A 20,554-nucleotide genomic window follows, 5' to 3' on the forward strand; every position below is an offset into this window, starting at 1 on the left:
ATCATGGATGAATCATGATGAGAAAAGGGCAACATAAATCAAAAATTTTATGGTAAAAGAGAAAAATGAACCCTTAATGATCACAGGTGAGCCATCAGACCCCATGGCTCTCATCAGCACACACCAGCTGCTTGCAAATAATCCTCGAAGTCCCCCTAGGTATATTAATGATCAGGCTCATGCCATTACACATTTTGAGGACATGGAAAGATTACTTGGGGAAGACTGTATTCATGCTTGTATGAGGAGGTGGAACACTCTCCCACATAGCCTGAAAATCAGGGAGTATCACTTCCCAACAGGGACGAAAGAAGCATTAAGGAGAGTGTCACTTTACAAGCGCTTTATGCAGAGTTTGAAGGCCAATTGGATTGGCCTCAAATTGAGTCCCCCACTGCTGCTAGGCTTACTGGAAGGTAGAAAAGAGGAAGAAGAACAACAGTAGTGGGAAGAGGTGGACAGAAAGGCAGGATTCCATGACAAAGAAGAGGACCTCACATCAGAAGCATGGGATGTCAGGGAGGCCATTAGGGCCATCGAAGATGAGGAGATGGACTAATTGCTTAAAGGATAGGCAACACCTTCAGTAGGGGGGTGATGATGAGCCCCATAAATGGGTAATTATATGGGCTCATTTTGCATCCTAACTTAGCTTAATCCACCATTCTCATTATTTTATCACATGTTTTCTATTATATTTATGCTAATAGAGTGAGTTGGGTTGGTTATTATGCCATGAAGTCTAATGTGTGTTTAATGTATATATTTGGTCAATTTTGGAGACAAAGTCAAAGATTTAATGGACATTTGGCAGTAAATATTTGAAGAAGACAAGGGAGAGGATTTATAGGAGGGTTTCGCCATCATTTATGACTCCCCACTTCGAATTATCCATCATGCAGCTCGGAGCACAAGAAGCCACATCAATGCACCAAAGAGGCAGCCGAGAAAGTGGAAGATAACTTTTGTTTATCTCAAGTTTTGGGAGCCAAGCCTCCCTTATTTTAAGGAAGCTGTTGGGAGCTTCAGTTGCATAGGTAGAGAGGCCTAGGGCCTCATTGGGTTGTTGGAATTTAGTTAAATTTTTGAATTTTTTTTGCAGCTTTGCTCTGCTCAACTTTGAGCTTACTTTTGTTGACAGTTTCATGTAATCCTATTATTATTTTGATAATGAAGATGAGATCGTGTTCAAGCTAGCACTGAGTTACCTTACAGGGCTGAAGCTCTTGGGTTAGGGCCCAATCCAAGCATCCAAGCTCCTCTTGTTTTGTATTTATATGTTTTACTTCAGTTTATGAATTAGTTGTTGTTCGATAGATTTTTGTCTTTGTTAAGAATAGGTTGCTTTGGTGATTTAAAAGGTTGTTTCCATTTCAGTTTATTGTAGCAAGTTGAATAGTGATAGGGAAAAGATACAAAAAGGCCATCAACATAGCCTTGGCCTCCTTTCCTCCCTCTGGGACCATGAACTGAGGCCAAGACCCTCTTTCTACCACAAAAAAGACACAAAATTTCCTTTTTTGTAGGATTTCTGGTGTTGAAGTTTGTTAGAAGGTTAATGCTTGGTTGTAGATCTATTTCACCATGCTCGTTTCTGTCTTTCGAATAAATTTCCTTGCATGCTTTCTTTCCACGTAGCATCTTTTCCAGCATTTACTTTCCTAGATCAAAGTTTAGCTTAGCTTGATGAAAATTCTATTTTTTGATGTATCTAGTTTCTTTGCTTGCTTAACTTCATTGTTTGGTTTTCAGTCCTTTTGCAGCAATCCTCTTTTCACAACAAGCCAAACCACTAGCCATCACCATTTCTCTTTGATTTATGTCCCACAGGTCACCCAAAGTCCCTCACAAATCTACCTTAGTTTTCTGCACATTTCTCATGAACTTTCCTTTCCTCCCTTCAACAAGTCCAACCATATTTCTCTTTCCTGATCCTTCTTGATGAACCCTAGACAACTTAACACATCCCCCTAGACTTCAGCTACCCTTTCCACCCACTTTCCTACCTTCAAAACCTCCAAAACTATTCTTGACATCCTCTTGTAGACCTCCTGTAGACCTCCCGTAGATCCCCTACAGCCTCCCGTAGATTTTCCTGTAGGTGTTTTTTTGAAGTCCGATGCAGGAAAAGCCTCTAGAAGGCCACCTCAGATCTCCTAGGACCTATCCGTACCTTCCTACACTAAGAAAACTCCCAAGTCGCCCTCCATAGCCACTTAATCGCTGCCACATTCACAAACAAATAAATTACATGCATGACAATTTCACCTAAAAATACATAAAAATCCCAAAAATGTTTTTTTCTCATTTCCTTCTAGAAATAGCTTGAGTAAATGTTGTTTACTTCTTAAGTAGGTAATGGCATTCATTTTATGGTTTTTCATCTCTATTTCTGCAAAAGTAAGATTACTTGGTTAATTAGGGTTTGCTAAGTTTACCCTACATTTTAGTCTTCTTCTCCTTTCTACAAGTAGAGTAGCATTTGTAGAGTAAGATTTCCTTTCTGTCATCACATATAAAGCTTATTATGGAATTCATAGAAGTTAGATTGAGCTCCTAGTGATCTTGCGCTAACTGATAAGTGACAGTCTGCAGTAAGAACTAGTACTTATGCATACAACACCGTTGCTTCGAAGTTTGTTACAAACTACCAGGTTGATAAAACTAAAGTAGGAAGCCTAGGAGTTGCAGCATTATTGCTGCAATACTAGAGCTTACCACAAGATTGTGCAAATTTTACTGGGAAGCTGGGTGAATGGCTTCCAGAAGTGCGCAAAAGGTAGTATGGGCTATCTGGGAAGTGGGAATTGCTACTGGATCTGCAAAATGCGCAATCTATTTGGCCACCTGGCTAGTGGGATTGTGCAATGCGCAATCCCAGCTCAGAAGCACTACTGGCCCATGTACAAATTTGCGCAATTTCTTGGGCCAAGCAGCCATTATCCTCCATAAATGCACAACACAGTCTTGGAGGCAAGTGCTGGGTAGGAATGTGAAAATCTGGAGAGGAAGGTGAGCCTTGGTTTCCTAGATTGTGCAATGCAGCCTTGGTGAAGGCAGAGCCTGGGACAAGGTTGGCCCGACTCGCCGACGGGCAATTGAAAGAAAGTAAGAAAGTGAATGCATGGCCACACTAAGTGATATCATAAATAATTAATAGTGCATGAAAAAAATGAATGAAAGATTCGACAAACACATCAACATCCATGTAGGTGAGGCAGTTCGTCGGTCCGATGAACATCCATGCAAAACAGTTTCAGGCATGCGACATCAGTGAGATAGCCACGAAAACTGAAACAAAGCTTGGACAAAATAGTATACATGTAAACAACAGCAAGCGTTCAAATAAATCAAGCAAACAACACTCACACAAGCAAATACACAAAAAGTGACATAAATGCTAAAAACGACAAGTTGAGGCCACTTACCCATGAATAGCTAAGTCAGATGTACTGAAGAGTCCTCGATATATTGTAGGATGGCAGAGCTCTAAGATCAATGTGAATGAATGGGCTCTAATACGACGAATAAATAAGTTTGGTCGTATGACGCGCATGCCTCAAATCTAGGAAAAAGCGACACTTGGAGGGAAACTTCTAAAACAACTTTGCATGTAACCCCCGATTGCTAAAACTAGCTCCCTGAATCATGGGATACCTTTTGCATGTTTTCTTTTGCTATTCCGAGAAGAGCAAGTCATGGATGCATGCAAGTCAAGTTTCCTCGGTCCTGGGTGGAACTGGTCAACCAGACTACCCATGTATGCAGTTGCTCAACTTCTTGGGAAAAATTCACATTCCTGACTGTGAGCTGGGCTAACTACCCCGAAGGTCTGCACAATTTCTATGCAGAGCAGCTGATTGATGTCCATATTTGCAAAAATTCTGGGCTGAACAGACTCTGCTAGGAAAATTTGCACAAATCTTGCTTGGAGTGTTGGTTGGCGGGATTGCACAATCTTGGATCCGAGGAGGCTGCCAGAGAGGATTGTGCAATTTCTGGAGGGAAGGCTTGTTTCCCTCTGGAAATGCACAATTTTCAAGGGGAAGTTGCTCATCTTGTAGTTGGACTAAATCTAGGTGAGGAGCCTATGAGGGGGAATGAATCAACTGTGATCAACAAGCCACCTTTATGCGAGGAAAACACTGAAGCTTGAGTACTTGATGAAGCAAGACAAACTGTTGTGTAAGGTTGATAGGGAGGCTGCAAAACAGGCCAAGGTAAAATTTTGGGGGTGGTTGTAGCCTCTACAACACTTCGCTACACCATCCCTTAGAATGGCTCAATTTCTGTTAGTAAATGTCACCATTTCACCATAGAGTAATTTTACAAAAGCATCTTGTCATCACTCAATTGAATTAATTATATATTATAAATAAAAATTTATAATTTCTAGATTTCAAAAAATAAAATTTTATCTTTCAAAATTTATATTTAATAATATTATTAATAAATAAAATTTTTAATATATTAATAATAAAACTTTATTCATGATAGAAACTTTTGGATTACATTTTAAGTATAATTATTTGTCTTTATTAATCTATATAAAAAAATATTTAATTTTTAACATCGAAATGAACTTTTAATTCTCTATTTTGAGTGCCTCCTAAAACATGTTTTAACATCTGATCACTATGTTTCAACAAAATTTGAAAAATTTCTCTATTAACTCTCTTTTTTTGGTAGGTAAGCACCCACGAGGGATTTGAACCAGTGACGTATAGCAAAGAGTGCCTTAATAGTGCACCCATCCACCATCAACCCAAAGCCCCATGAGCCTCTATTAACTCTCAATAAGCTATAATTTTATTATTACTTTTATCATATAGATAGTACCAATGAAAATTGAATAATATGCATTTAAATATATTAATAAAATTTATAATTTATTAAGCAAATTTTTTTAATTATTATTGAACTATTAATATAAATATGAAAACATTTATATTAATTTATAAGATATATAGTTTTCCACTTACCTTGAATCACGACTTCATAATTGCAAAGTAATAGCATACCATTATTAATGAAAAACTCTTAATTACACCCTAAAACGTTCCTTTGAGAAGAACTTCCCCCTTGCCCACCTGTGATCATTTTTCCTCATTGGATTATATGATTATATGTTAAACTATTGGAGTGTGTTAAACCATTTTATTATCACAGACTAAAAGTAGTTAGCATGAAGGGGTTATTAAGCCATAATCCCTTTGCATTTTCTTACAATTTTTCTGGTTATTTTACAGGTATGCGGAGAAATATTGGATCATATAACATAGTTCACGTTTCATGTCAAATTCGGGCTTAACAAAACACCTCGTTACCAGTCCGGCCTCCTTACAGTTGCGCATTGGGTTCAAACCTTTTTCCCTTCGGTACCGAGCCTAAGAAGACTGGGATGGAACTCAAGTACCTACTATTCACTAGTTTCTGATTGAAAATCTCATTAATTCACTTACCTTTAGTCTAAATCCATCAGATAGATTTAGTCTAACTCTATTTTGGGCAGTTCCACAGACCCATAAAACTGTACCGTAATTTTTTTTTAAACATATTTCCGTATTACATTCACCATGTGGTTATAAATGATTTAGTGGCTTTCTTGTCGGGTCACTTAAGTTAATATTGCACTGGATAACTATCATTTCTCTTCACAAGAACATAGTCTTTTATGAACCAATTATTTGTCATTTAGTATATTGACTCATCTTTTTCCGTTTTATCGCTTTCCCTGCTCATTCCTTTTCTTCCATATTTCTTGTTCTTTTTCTTGAACTAACATAATTTACGTTCTATTTCTTTCCCACTCATCATTTTCTTGCATCTTTCTTGTTCTTTTCTTGCAGTAACATAAACTTCCCCTAAACCGAGTGCCTTTATCCTCATAGATTGTTGTAGTAGTTAGCATATTCCCATCTAAACCGCTACTTTTGGTATGCACCTAATGCCCGAAGAAATATATTACTTATTTACTATAATTGCTCGCATAGTATCATAAGTTTGAATGCATTCATCAGTTCTAAAAAATTATCAAACATCTCAGAAGATCTTTTCATCTTGTTTATCATTATTTAAAATCTCATAAGTAGTAACAAGCATCCCGTATCGTTCATATTAATCTAAATACTAAAATTTGTAAAATTACGAATTTAATTTATATTTTTAAAATATTATTTTCACTAAAATTCACCAAATTAAATATCTCATATGAATTAACTGTCCCCATTTTGAAAAGACTAAATTTAAATATATTTTTATATACATGCTTGTAAAATGATTGGGTCAAATAATGTCCATAGGTACAGATTTCCTTGTTAAAAGGCTAGAGTTACCAATGTTTACCAACCCATGAATAACCATTTATTTTAACACTAAACGAGCCTTGAGGCTGACAATAGGGAGACTTAATCTTCTTTTTTTTATTATAGAGGAATCAAGAACTCGAGCAGCCTCGCAACTCGCGTAACACGGAGTTGATTCTGACTGCTACCACTATAACCCCTCGGAACTGCGCTTGCCCCTCTCCACAGCTCCAGGCTACTCCGGGGGATTTGAACTCGTGACCTTCAGTACGGAGCCAGCCTTTCTAACGAACTTCACCGCATTGTGATTACCAACTCGCCTACCCCGTGGGGCTGCAAGACTTCAATCTTCATTTTCAAGATAGTCGTGAATATATTTGTTGAACTAGATTCATATTCTTCGTCCACAAAGGTTACACAAAAGATATCGACGCTAAACCAACTTCTGGAAAAAGGCATGACAATTGACCGTAGCAAACTATTACATGTGAATCATGAGTTTCATCAGTTTGAATTTTGAATGAACAATGTTTTTGTTCTTTTCGAGAGGACTTGCTTGTGTACTAGTGTAGCTGACCAAATTGATTTCAACTATGAGGTTTGGATTTAAGTAGGTGCTTATCAGGAAGAAATATGGAATCGTAATCCCCTTTATATTTAAATGGAATAATATATTTGTTGGCTCCCCGTTAATGGCCGTGTAGAAGGTCAATGCTCCTTGTATGTTTCGTGGCATGTGCTTAAATCTAGCGATGTGTCTATTTACTAACACCTGCAGGTTTTGGTGTAACGGCAATAGTGACTCCAAAAAGTGGTATTAGAACGAGATCTCTCAAGTTCGAAACACATTGGGCTCACGTTGGGGGGGAGATTGTTGGCTCCCCATTAATGGTGGTGTAGAAGGTCAATGCTCCCCATGTGTTTCGTGGCATGTGCTTAAATCTAGCAATGTGTCTGTTTACTAACACCTAGGGGTTTTGGTGTAACGGCAATCATGACTCCAACAATATTGTACTTTAATAATAAAAAAATTATGAGTCCAATAAAGAATAAAATCTTAACAAAGAATAAAACCTTTTAATATATTAAAAGAAAGTTATGACAATTAATTTAACTGTCAAACTTCATCTTTTTTTTTTTTGTAAGCTACGGTAAAAATTCTATTAATAAAAACTATGTACATTTACATATGACCACCCGCCCAACAGGGAAACCAGGTGATTTTCTAATAATATATAACCGTCATGACAGAGAATCAGTGTATCAAAACCAGAGAAAATATCACACTAATCTATCTAAAAACAGTCTATGCACCAGTAGAGATATATCCATATTGTTCAAAAATCCATATTGTTCAAAACTGCTACCAGTATACTGCTATGAACAACTATTGTCTGAAAAAAGCACAAAAAAAACTCCTTGTAAAAACCTGTGAAACTACTGATGCATGGCCTCATTCACTGCATTTTCATGAGCTTCTGTCTTCACAGCTATTACAGTATCTTTCAACATCTTGATGAATACCCTTCGAACAAAGAAAAAGTAAGATGCTTTAGGAACATTTCAGCTCATCCGAGACTTTAGTCAAAATCGTTAACCTTTAATGATCCTCTAAATATTGTATGGTTGTAGGGTTCAGGGTAACCAAGTTGTGTGTAGTTGAAAAGTCAACAAAATCGAACCCTTTCAAAATGTTAAACCACAAAGATCGAAAGGAAGAGGAATATTGCATATAAACAAGGCTCTCCATTGTATGCATTTTTATAGTTTAATTGTAACATTTTTTTTTCCAGAGATGCCCACCTCCTTGAATGCTTCTCAAAATAAACGAGTGAGAGCTGGGTATTCAAATAGTGGATTGGCTTTCCCTAATGCAAAAATAACTAACAGCCTAGGGTCAGTGCAAGGTAGTAATACCATGGATTTACCTAAGAAAATTGATAATATGGATTGTATTAATGATAATCGAGATGAAACCCATAGTGAGATTGAGCTTGATAAGGAGAGGCTAATTGGGGTTATCAAATCTCTAGAGGATGAATTCGGCTTTAAGGGACATGAATATGATGTTCATGCGAAGGGGAGTACTAAGATCGATTCAACTAAACAAATCATCGACCATGATCCTAAAGATACCTTGGTTTTCTGATACACTACACATGCATTCATATGTATATTTGACATATTACAACGAGGTTCTTCGTGGACCTATTGTGCTATTCAACAACCTCGCATTGATTTATATATAAACGTCTTAGGAAATTATTATATAAATAATGGGGACCCTTTAAATTTTTAAAACATAGAAAAATAAAACATTTTTGTGGTTTAAAAGGATAAATTTGAGCTTATTTGAATAGTAAATCCAAATTTCATTAGCCTGAACAACTCAAATGAGCATGCCTTAAAGAAATCTCGACCTTATCGCACTTCGCAGGTCCCAATGAGAAATTCCCCATTTTATCCTTTTGATATTTTCAATGAGATAAAGTACCCCCCACCCCTCGAGAAAAAATACATACTTAAATTTTAAAAATCTTAATTATTTTTAACATAGTCACTTTATAACACAGCTGATCCACATCACAAATCTTATAAGAAGCATGATATATAAAATCTATATAAAATCCATGAGGACCACTCCAATTCTAATATGTGATAAACCATCGAGACCCAACATAACAATTAATGCACCACTATAGATATATCACTTCCAGATGAATCGCAAATTGGCAGAACGCAAGGTGCTCCATTCACTTTTGATCTTCTAATTGCAATGAAGCTCTTTATTAAAAGGCATGAATTTAATAAAATAATGACAATGAATAAAACAAAGGAAAAGCACAATTAGTAAATCATCAGTCGAGCCCACTCCAGTGCCACATCATTCCTCGCAATTTCACTATCACAAAAGGCGTTTGGTCATTTCGATTATCCTTCGCTCCAAACCCCGCTTGCGATATTATTATCAATGCATCGCGGACTTTCGATACCCAAACCGCCGATATAAAGGTATCGCTATCGCATATCGGGAAAACAGAGGGAAACATGTTTTAGATTACCATTTGTAAGGTTCTTGTGATGCAATCTATTAATGGAACAATAAATTGTCACGTGAAGCCATGATTTCAGTTATTAACAACTTCTAACATTATTTATGATTTAGAGACCCAAGGTGATTTAATGGTCTATATATAGATATTTCATATTTTTCGCATTTAAACTATATTCTCCATCATTTCAAACCTTGTATGTTCAAATGCTCCCACATTTCAAACCTATTGTTCTTCATTCCTCTTTTATTCCAATTGTAGGTTAAACATGAGAAGAAATAGTGTAACACCATCACCAAAGCAAAGAAAGGAAATAAAGCCATGGAAGATTCACAACCCACATGTTCTGCTTTCGATGTAACAGAAATGCCCCCACTTTTCTTGGACACTACGTGCATGATAGAAAGTCGAACATACTCATGGGAAACCATGTATCAATTGCTTGAAAGTGAAGGACCCAAGGTAATTCAAAGAGTGATGATAGCGGACGCTGCTTCATCTTCTGAAGCCTCCAACTATGAAGATGCCAGCTCTTCTTTTCACAGGATCGTTGCACGAGCCAAGATACTTCCCTTTACCAATATGATGAAATGGATAATTGAGAACATCAATATCACCGATAGGACATTCCTCACTTTAAGAAAAAATCATCGGGCCTTTTACAGATCAAGATTTGAAGAAAATGTACCATATACCCAACCCACATAAGATGTATTACATAGATTTCCTCCAACATTTTGCAAGCGAGAATGAGGTGGAGTATTATCCAATTAAGAGATGGAGTCCTACCCAAACAAACACAAACATGAAAAGTTGGGTATGTACTCTCTATCTTCTCTAGCTCGTCCCTATTCTTATATCGCAGCTATGATGTTAAGGTTGTTTGAGTACCCTAATATAGCTAAATTTTCAGTTGAATGGGTTCCTCTTATTGAGGAAGTGGTCGATTCTTATATAATGGATTGGGGCTTTATCCTTTCAAACAACATTTCCTCCCGAATCTAAGAATTTAGGCGAAAATGGTATGTTACTACTAGAGTATTTCCACGATTCTTTGTGAGTGCATATATCATGGATGTGGTCTGTTTCACTTCAAATTTCCCAACCATGGGATGGAAATGGACCATTCAAGACCCCACTTCTATCCATATATATCATAAAATCCCGTGGGAATCTAATTTCCAAGCCCATTTTTATAAAAATTGCCAAGGATTCATGCTACCAATACACTAAGACATTTTTTATAAAAGAGCCCAAAGACTGTACGAAGGGAAAAAATTGATTTCATACCAATAGGAAGGTGGTTTGGTTAAGAGCTATTTACCTATGTTAGAGTCTATGGAGGTCTAGCACCTCCTCATGTTCTGCCATTATATCTCCCTAATAAACTACTCCCTAGGGAGATTTCTTATCAAACTATAGGGGATGGATTGACAAAGACCCTAAAGGAAGCCAAGAAATATCCTTAGCCTTCATTCCCTACACAATATGATATTACATGTTTAAATCTTGATACTATGCCTAACAGATAGTTCAATCTAAATAAATTAGCACAGAATGTCACTACCCAAGTAAAAATTAGGCAATTTAGTCATGAAAATGATGACTATGATGACCTACCTTAACTTTACGAGATATTTTCACAAGTACAACACTTGGCTACATTGAAACTGAATCAAGAAATGGTAGCAAAATTAATAGAATATACTGAAAGAAGACTGCAAAACATCCCTTTGGATCCGTTGAGGATTCCTCAATCGATTTCCCAAGAAGAGCCAGATTTAGAGAAGTGTTCAGAGCAAGGTTCAGAAGAGGATTCAGAGAAAAATTCAGAGAAGAATTTAGAACAAGACTCAGAGCAAGTTTCTAAAGATATTTAAGTGGAAGATAAATCCACATAAATTCATACTGATAAAACACCCTTCAATAATGAACTGGATGAAGCTTAGAAATAGTTTGATCAACAACTTAAAGTACAATAATGGACATAGAATATTAAGATGTATAAAACATTCAGCACGGCCCAGAACACTTGACAGAGATCATTTACTATTAGGGATTTTGATAAAGATGTTACTACAAAAGAAATTGAAATCATCTCGGCATTCCCTTCACACAAAATTGTCCTTAAAGTGGAAGAAATACATCCTCTTGAGGTGTTTTACAGTCCCAAACATCAGGTTGTTACGAAAATACATAGGAAAAGAAGAATAAGAGAGCCATCATGAACAGTCATTCCCAGTTATATACCAATGGAGATAGTATGGAAGGATACACAAACTTATCCTTCACAGAATTTAACAAGGTTGTCATAGTTTGCATGTGCTTATGCATCTGCTACGATTGATAAAGAAGCAGAAATTTGACAACTAATCAGGGAAAAGGAAGAAATAATTCAATAGTTGGAACAACAAATGGTAGAGGAAAGGCAAAGTATTGATGAACAAGTCAAGACACAATTGTCTCAACTCGAGTAGAGCTTTCATAAATTAAACCTCCAACATCAGGAAAACATTAGTACTAAGGATACTCAAATCCAGCAGCTCCAATTTTCACTTGATCAGATGAAGGACTATCCTAAAGTGGAATACTTTATAAAGGAAGCATTATAATTAAACACTCTATTATCAAACAAAAAAGCGATTTTCTGTGAGATGTTATCAATCATCAATCCACTATTTGTTAAAAGTGATTCATTGATGAATCAATCATCCGATCTAATGATGACTTTCAATGAAATTGATTAAAAAATCTCAAGATTTATAACATGGAAGGATACACCAGAAGGCATAGCAGTAGCCCTTTCCAAAATAGATGAATCTCACTAGGAAATCTTCTTTACATATTGGGACATTCAGTTGAAAAAGGTAGAAAGAGCAGTCTCCAAGGAAAATGATGATGCTAATAACATCATTGAAACATCAATGATAACCTACATAATTCAAAATTGATTCAAGAATTACTACCTTGTAGTATTCCTGATATTAAAGTTCTAGAAAGGAAATGGCAGGAAATTTCAAAAGAAAAGGAAGAAGCAATTAAAAAGTTAACAAAACTTGACTGGGACATGTACTGGAAATATCTAGTGGAAACACACAATCAGTGGCTAATGCTCTACTTCCTTGATGACTCATCCACTCATATGCTTCCTACAATTTCAGATGCAGTGTACACCGGACAACTATGTATGAGGACAGGTCAGCCCCTTGAAGTTAAGCCAATGATGGATATTTATGAGCTCAAGTAGCAAATGAAAGAATAGACACAATTTCATTCATGGGTTCATCATTTCAACAACTTCTATTTATGTCCTATCTTATTTTAAGGAGAGTTGTTGCAAATTCCTCATCACTTTTTACGTATTGTCTATTTTTATACTTTATTTTTTATATAAACCCTTTCATGTCGACAAAGAACGGGTCTCCAAATTTTATAAGGAAATAATTTGGAAGCTTTCACTTCTATACTTTTAAGTTTATCTTAGTATAATGACTAGATCAAGGTCTTGAAATTTTGTAGAGAAGGCTTTGGAAGATTGAACTTTTTTACTTTTGAAACAATCTTAATGAGAAATACTAGACCAAAACTATTTCTTTGATGAGCAGAGTAACATGCATCGTGTACTTTTATCATTGTATTTATGTTTTGTTTACGAATTGATACTCATTTCTCTTTATATCGTTTATTATATGTATCCTTTCTAAGGCAGTTTTGCATTAACTCACTTATAAACATGTTATAATTGTCATCTTTAATACATAGAGAAGCGATTTGTTAACATTATTTTATTGCGATACAATTTCATCAATTATTTTGATTAAATATCTAATCAAAATAATTATCTTAAATTCTTTTCATTTTTGTAAGTGTTTGATTAATCTTTATTATCAATGCGTTAAGGACAATCATTTGAAATTGCATAAACATAAGTAACTGTTATCGGGAAAAGTGTCTGTTCAGAACGACCCTATCCCACTAGGTTGTGACAGAGACCTCAGAAACAAACAGGGAAAACTACTCTTGTATTCTCCTTTATGAACTATAAACGAAGAGGAATAGGATGAACCAACCTGTGTCTTGCGCTAGTCCTTTGATCCAATCTCTCTTCTCTTTGACAGGTTCCAACTATCTGCTCCCTTACTTGCTCAGCGTCACCAAGTTCCTGCAAGATCACAGAAGAAGGAAACTACACAAAGACATGGATTTATGTTCATAAAAAGCTTAGGATCAGATTTAAGCTAAACATACAAATATAACAAACATCAGTGATATACAAGCATGTAGGAGAAACTCAAATAGTTTTATTGATAAAACAAGATCCAGGAGGAGTTACAACCGATGATTCCTGATCCAGCATCAACCTCCCAGCATAGAATCCCCTCTTCACCTCCAACAAAGCATAAATCACCCAATACTCTGATATCTATCTGAAAACCAACAGCAATTCTCTGCAATGTACAAAATTCCAGCCCCTGGATCTCTTGGTGAGGGATCCATATATAGATGTATGCAAAGAGGATGAGTCAGCTCATGAATTGATTAGTGGCTTCTCTCTGTCAGTTCTTGCTTCCACTTGGAGACTGAGAGCCTCTTACTCATCACTGGTCGAATTCAGTGAGGCAAGTGTCATTGGGGAAGATTCTGGAAGCTTCCATTGTCTCTCCACCTCGTGGAATGACTCTCCCACTTGTCATTTCCTGCTCAACGCACCCTGGTAGTGCATTCAAGTGCGTTGCAATGCACCAAGACAATGTATTTGGGTGCTTTGCAACGCAGCTAGCTAGTGGAGCATCTGAAATGATCCTGATTTGACTAGTTTTGAGTAATTTCTGGTGGAGAACTTCTGGGAGAAGCTGTAATTTGTTGACCTTGTTTCTTTAGGAGCTGGAACAACACTTTTAGGGACTTAGGATCCCTTGGTTTATGGAAATTTCATGCTTATAGCTGTAAGGCACAAAAATGTCTATAACAGTTGCCCCCTAAAGTATGAGGCCGTTTATCGGGTGAAATGCTTTATTAGGAGGATCCGAAGTTCTTCTAATGCTGGGGAGGAGATCTGTAGTAAGATACAATACAATACATTATCTTCATACTGTTTTCATGATCTAGCTGAGGCGGGCATTCCCATGCTCAGCTTTATAAATTCATTTTCATGTACATAGAACAAACAATCGTCTGATGGTAGACTGATGATTCTGATGAAGTCATCATCCTTTCAGTAGGATGATTATCTGTGCCGCAATGCTGTACATTTCAATGTCTTTATTTTTCCTGAATATATATCGCAGCCCGGATGGATGAAACTAGATCTGGGGTCTTCAATCTCGTCTGATCTTCACTCGAAGTAGAAGTTGACCCATGTGAGAAATGTTTTGAAGTCGAACATGGGAAGACATCGCTTGATTACCAGTCAATGATGTAAACTATTAACACGCGCGAGAGGAATCACCGATAATGATAATGACCCTCAAGGTACTGCAGTACAATTCACGTGGTGTGAATAAAGGACTTGGCATCAAACACCACGCAAAATATTTCGGTCGAAGGTCATTGATGTATACCTGTCGCCGGAAGTGAGAAACTTGCCATTGAGGCATGCAAGCTTCAAAGTATTGAATGGGGTGTTCCTAGATCAACTTCTTGGATAATGAGCTGATGTCGACAAGAAGCGATCCATGAAAGGAGGGCCTTAATGAATCCCACATCAATGACACGGAATGGAGCAAATGATTTTGATGGAGATGAAAACGATCTGGTGATATATGGTTCAGGGTGGCGGTCATGAAAGAATGAAGTATAATGTATGGTAGTGGATGGGACACGAGTGACTTCTCTGGATGACTTCTCTTGAACATGTCGGCGACACTTATGTGATGGATCGGTAGCATTTACCCCAAATGTGGATGGTATGGCGTGACCATGGTGATGTGACCGGTGAATGAAACAACCCAACCCGACTCAGGCACGGAGTGGAAGTGTCATGTTCAAGAGCGACTTGCTACGAATAAAGTTTCTTTGAGTTTTCTTCCCAATTTTTCCCCAGTCATTGCTGACCAGTACCTCTTTATTTTTGTCAAGCTTGAGGAGGATAACATATGCTTGTTCTATAATTTGCCCTTGGGCAAACCCATCGCTATGTTTTAACGAGCCTAGCGATAGTGAAACGCGTTCTCGCCTAAAGACAAGTTTGTCGCTATTAATCTTTTTAACGAGTCTAACGACAAAGATAACTCGGTCCTTTTCATTTTTAGAGAGTCTGAAAAGGTAACTTCGGAATTCCTTTTTCATCATCTAATCCCTTAAGTCTGAAAAAGTATAAAACAGTACAGAATGGATGAATTTTCGATAGTTTTAACGAGCCGAACAAAACAAGCGCTCGATCTTTTTGTGCAATAATCCCTCAGGTCCAAAAAGATTAAAATCTAGAGGAGGGATAGCGCTTCCGGTCACTTTAACGAGCTGGAAGGCCAAAACTCGGCAATCTTCTCATATTTTACGAGTCAGATGAAAAGAGCTTAAAGAAGACTCGTCTTTTGAGGAACAAGTGATAAAATGGGTAGCAGCTGATTCCAGGTGTTTGGAATTTTCCAATCACAGCAGTGTCACAAGGATGGCTAGTGAAATCACTCTTCTCAGCTGTTCCTCAAAATGGGTAAACAATCAAATGGAGGTGAATGATCGGCCAATGGAAAAGTGGAGGTGACGGTGCAAACACGACCAAGGCTTTAATGGCTGAAATGATTCATTCACGGGGGTTATTTACCGGGGAATAGTTCATTTTTTAATGAGCTTAAACGCGGGTGGAAACATTTGCTCGGTCCGGGTTTATTTTTTTTTAAACGAGCTTGAACCTCGCGGTAAACACTGCTCGAACCCTGCAGTAACATTGCTCGTGATAAGTTTGCATGCCCCCAGCATAATAATGCAAATCGAGGTGCATGCCCCCCAAGCTTCATTGCATTCAACTTGGTGGTTGGAATGAAGGTTTACCTTTGAGATTTGGAAAGGGGATTTGTTTCATTTTTTAATGAGGTTGACAAGAGACAAGAACCATCCTCGAGATTCCTTGTTTCATTTTTTAACGAGGTTGACACGAGCTAAGAACTGTCCTCGGAGTCCAAATTCATTAGATATAGAAGGTTTCATATTCCGTTGTGGCCACTTCCGCCAGATTACTAGGAGTTGGTAGGGCAAAAGTACCCATTATGGCAGGGTCTTTTAGGAGACCTACTCCGATATTTTGGAGCGAATGATTGCTTCCATGGATCATTGGAATGCTTCCCGTAACTTGTGGAATGTTGGGGAGAAATGTTTGTTGGTCGACGATTGTAATTCCTCCTTGGAAGGGAAATGCAATCTTCCTGAAGTAGGTCTACACAACTGCGGCCATGGCATATATCCAGGGTCTTCCCAATAGGATGTTGTAATCAAGGTTTTCGTCGATTACTTCAACATCAATTTCTACTGTTTTCCCTCCTAGTTCAACTTTCATGTTACTTAGGATACCATATGGGGTATATGTCCTTCCGTCGAATTCTTTTAATGTCGTCGAAGATCGCGACAAGGTTGGAGATCCTAATTTTTTCCAGAAACTCATCAACATAATGCATGTAGATGCCCCCTCATCAATAATTGTTCAATGAACAGTTTTGTTGAGGGCTTTCACTTGAACAAGGAAAGCTAGTTGAGTTGGTAACTGAGGGTCATATCCTTTATGATCAAAGGCCACAAGATTGGAATCCATTGGGTCAATCCCACCTATTTCTGATAATAAAGCTTGCTCTTGGGAGAGGCAATTTTGCGGTACCTCAAGTGCCGACATAGCAGACGGCGATTGGGCCAGGTCCTCTATTTTATTATAATTATGTGTTATTTTTGCACGAGGATTAGATGTCGATTTGTCTACTACTCTCTTTGGCGACTTTATCATTTGTTCAGGAATGATGGGTGGCACAACTTCGGTCAAAGTTGTCGTCGAACTACTAGGTTGTTCATTAGCCTTGTTATTTGACAGCTGTGGATTCCCGTAATCTATATTCCTAGTCAAAGCATCATTTTGCTGCTTTGAGATAGACAACATAAGCACTTGGGATCTGGAAGCATTTTGATTAGCAACCAGTTTGGTTCCCGGGTTTGGAAACGGATCAGTCAATACTGCTGAGGTTTTTGAACTCTTAAAGAGTTTCTTAACTTCAGCTTTATGTGGACAATCTCTCGTCCGATGATCCTCATCGCATATATGACACCCTGCAGGGGGTTTCCTTTTTCTCCCTTTCATTTTCTTCTTGCCCCTTGGTTGCTTCAGTTGTTTTCCCTTGTCGACTGACACGACATTTACTTCCGAGGCAAGAAGTTCCTCATTTGCATTATGACTAGAAATCTTACAGGCCTTTCTAGATGTAGCCTTTGTCGATTTTGTGTCTGTCGTGCCAATCACGCCATCGCCGGCATGAGAGTCTTTGTTTGATTTAGGAGGAGGAGGAGTTGAGAATTCCGATCTAGGGGCGTCAGGTATTTTGTCGTAGAGCGTGCCGGACTGAGTGTAAATCAAGTCCAGATATTGCGCACGAGCGATAACTTGCTCTTCTGTTACGACTCCCCCCTTTGCCACATCTTCCGTGATGGAAGGTAGTAATGACTTGATAAACCATTCAGCTAAGAGCTGATCGGGGACGTACGTTTTTACCATACTACGACGATGTCGCCACTCATGTATATGATCAGATATGTGAGTGGCCGTTGTCTGTTTGAAGTTGGTAAGAAGTTCTGTTCCCATTTCGTACCTTATTGGTAACTGAAAATTGGTTAAAAAGGTTGTGGCTAAGGTACTGAAGTTGTCGAACGAAGCTTTAGGCAACTCGATGTACCATTTTGCTGCCGGACGCGTTAATGTCCTCTGAAAGAGGCGAAGTCTTATCGAATCATCATTTAGGGTGTTTGATGAACACCACAGATGAAATGTCATCACATGATTCGACGGATCTTCACCAGGATTTCCATTAAATTTAGGAATATCTGACGGAATTTTATGCGGAATCGCTGGCCACCAAGGGGCATAAGCAATTGGATCATTCATTAGCCGGTTTAGATCTGGTAATTCTAGAGTTGCTACAAAGGGAAACTATTGATTCAGGTTAGGCGAAGCATACCCAGGATAAGATGGAATCGCCTGAGCAATGGGTCTTTGCATACCAGCATAATGTATTTGATGTTGGAAACTTTGACAAGGTTGATGGGCATAACCATTATAATATGGTTGTTGATAACCGCTTTGGAAATGCGGTTGCCCATTACTTACAAAGACTTGTTGCTCAGGTCCTTGATATGATTGTTGCAATGGCGGTTGTTGAGATTGAACCAACCCTGGTTGTTGGACCATTTTCTGTTGTACAATACTGGATGATTGACCAATATGAGAAGTCATAGTACTTTTTTGAGCCTGAATCATTCCGAATAAGGAGGCACTAACCTGAGGTTGTGATTGAGTCGTTGAGACAAGAGGTTGTTGTATTGCGACCTGAGGCTGTTGGGGTTGACATACAACAGGTAGCGCTTGTACTTGCGATGCAGTCACCATAGCAGGTATAGTGGGAATATTCGACACAGGGTGGACTCGTTGCATTGAATATACAACCCTTGGTTGCTGAGGCAATATTGGTACCCAACCGCTGGATGTAATTCCAGTTTGACCTAAAATTTGTTGTAAACTCCCATATGGTTGTTCTCCGGGAGGGAACAATGAAAAGGCATATTGCCCTCCATATGGTGGAAATCCAGTACTCAAAGGGTAAATTGGCCTTTGAAGACACATTGGATCAGTTTGTTGAGTTTCAACATAAGAAATATCAGATGATAATCCGGATGAAGAAATAGGAACAGACCATGTCATCGAGACAGTCCCTGATTGGACTCCGGCTTGTTGTTGATAACTTGCCGGGACAGATGGTATACCAGCGAACATTATTGGAGTAGCAGCAGGAGGTTTTGCTACTGCTGTGTCAGATGACACAGTCCTAGATGTTGAGGGTTGTTCAGACATATCTAGTCTATCCAAGAGATTTCCTAGCGATTCTACAAGAACTTGCGATGAAGGGAGACTAACTTCGAAGACCAACGAGGGAAAGGTGATGATTATTCCGTTTAAAATAAAATTTTAGACGCTTTTACACAACTCGTTTTTTTAGTTTTTAAGAGTCGAGAAAAAACAAAAGATGACTCTAGTCTCCTTCGATTTTTAATGAGCCTAAAGTGACAAGTGCTCAGATGGACCTTTTCCGTTAAAGAGTCTGAAAAGGAATGAAAGGGACTGCTCTGGAGGTCTAGGTAGAGGGAGTACCAAACCAATCGCAAAACTGCAGAATAGTTTTTACGGTACGGCAGTCAATCTTCCCGAATGCTGTGTTCGGTGCATTGCGATCAGTAGGGCAGCCGACACGGCTTCCTATGGATAAAGGTTTTAAGCCTATAGGGGTCTCCCAATATATACTCGACGGTAAGTGGGAGCACAAGTCCGTACTGGCACTTATCGTCACAAAGTGGAGGAATCACCCAACCATCAGTGAGGACGACATTTACCAGACTTTACGACGCCGAAATACGTCTCTAGCCTAGACCTCTAAATGTTGTGCGTTAAGTTACAAAGCGTTGTTAAGTTCATTGAATTTATTTTAGGTTGATCTTTCTTATGAAGTTTTCCTTTTGGGTTCACCATGAGATGTAGATATAATTCCTAAAATGCAATCTAAAGATGATAAGCAAGCTTTTATCTCTTTTCAGCAATGAAAATCCTAGCTACAAGGGGAAAAGAAAGACACAATATTTTCTCAAAGAGCAAAGAGCACACTGTAAATGCACTTTTCCTAAATCAAGCCAAACAGACTGTCACTATGCAAATGCACATGTGCATGTATTTGTTTTTCACTTTCTTAATATTGATGCCTAAAAAGAATTTTGTTGTACAAATTTGAATTCGCTTTCAAGTGAAAAACACAAACAAGCTTCTTTTTGAAATCAAAAGGTAGAGACGATTACGACACTTTATGATTTTGAAATAAACACTTGTTTCGACACTAGAAATTCACAAATTCAAGCCAAAGGCAAAAGTAAAAGCATAATCAACTGTCAACAACAAATAAACTTTCTCCTAAGATCAAAATCGACACTTACGACAGATCTAAATCAAAGGACGACAGTATG

The 20,554-nt window shown here is 38.0% G+C and overlaps 1 pseudogene; it reads right to left on the minus strand.

The window, feature by feature from the left end:
• The window catches only part of LOC149260228 (potassium transporter 26-like), a 125,180-nt pseudogene that overhangs the window by 73,841 nt on the left and 30,785 nt on the right, over nucleotides 1-20,554 (minus strand).

The sequence above is a fragment of the Pinus tabuliformis genome, chromosome 6, assembly GCF_031772625.1.
Source record: "Pinus tabuliformis cultivar Carrire ecotype Pingquan chromosome 6, CPIR1, whole genome shotgun sequence".
NCBI classification, from domain to species: Eukaryota; Viridiplantae; Streptophyta; class Pinopsida; order Pinales; family Pinaceae; genus Pinus; species Pinus tabuliformis.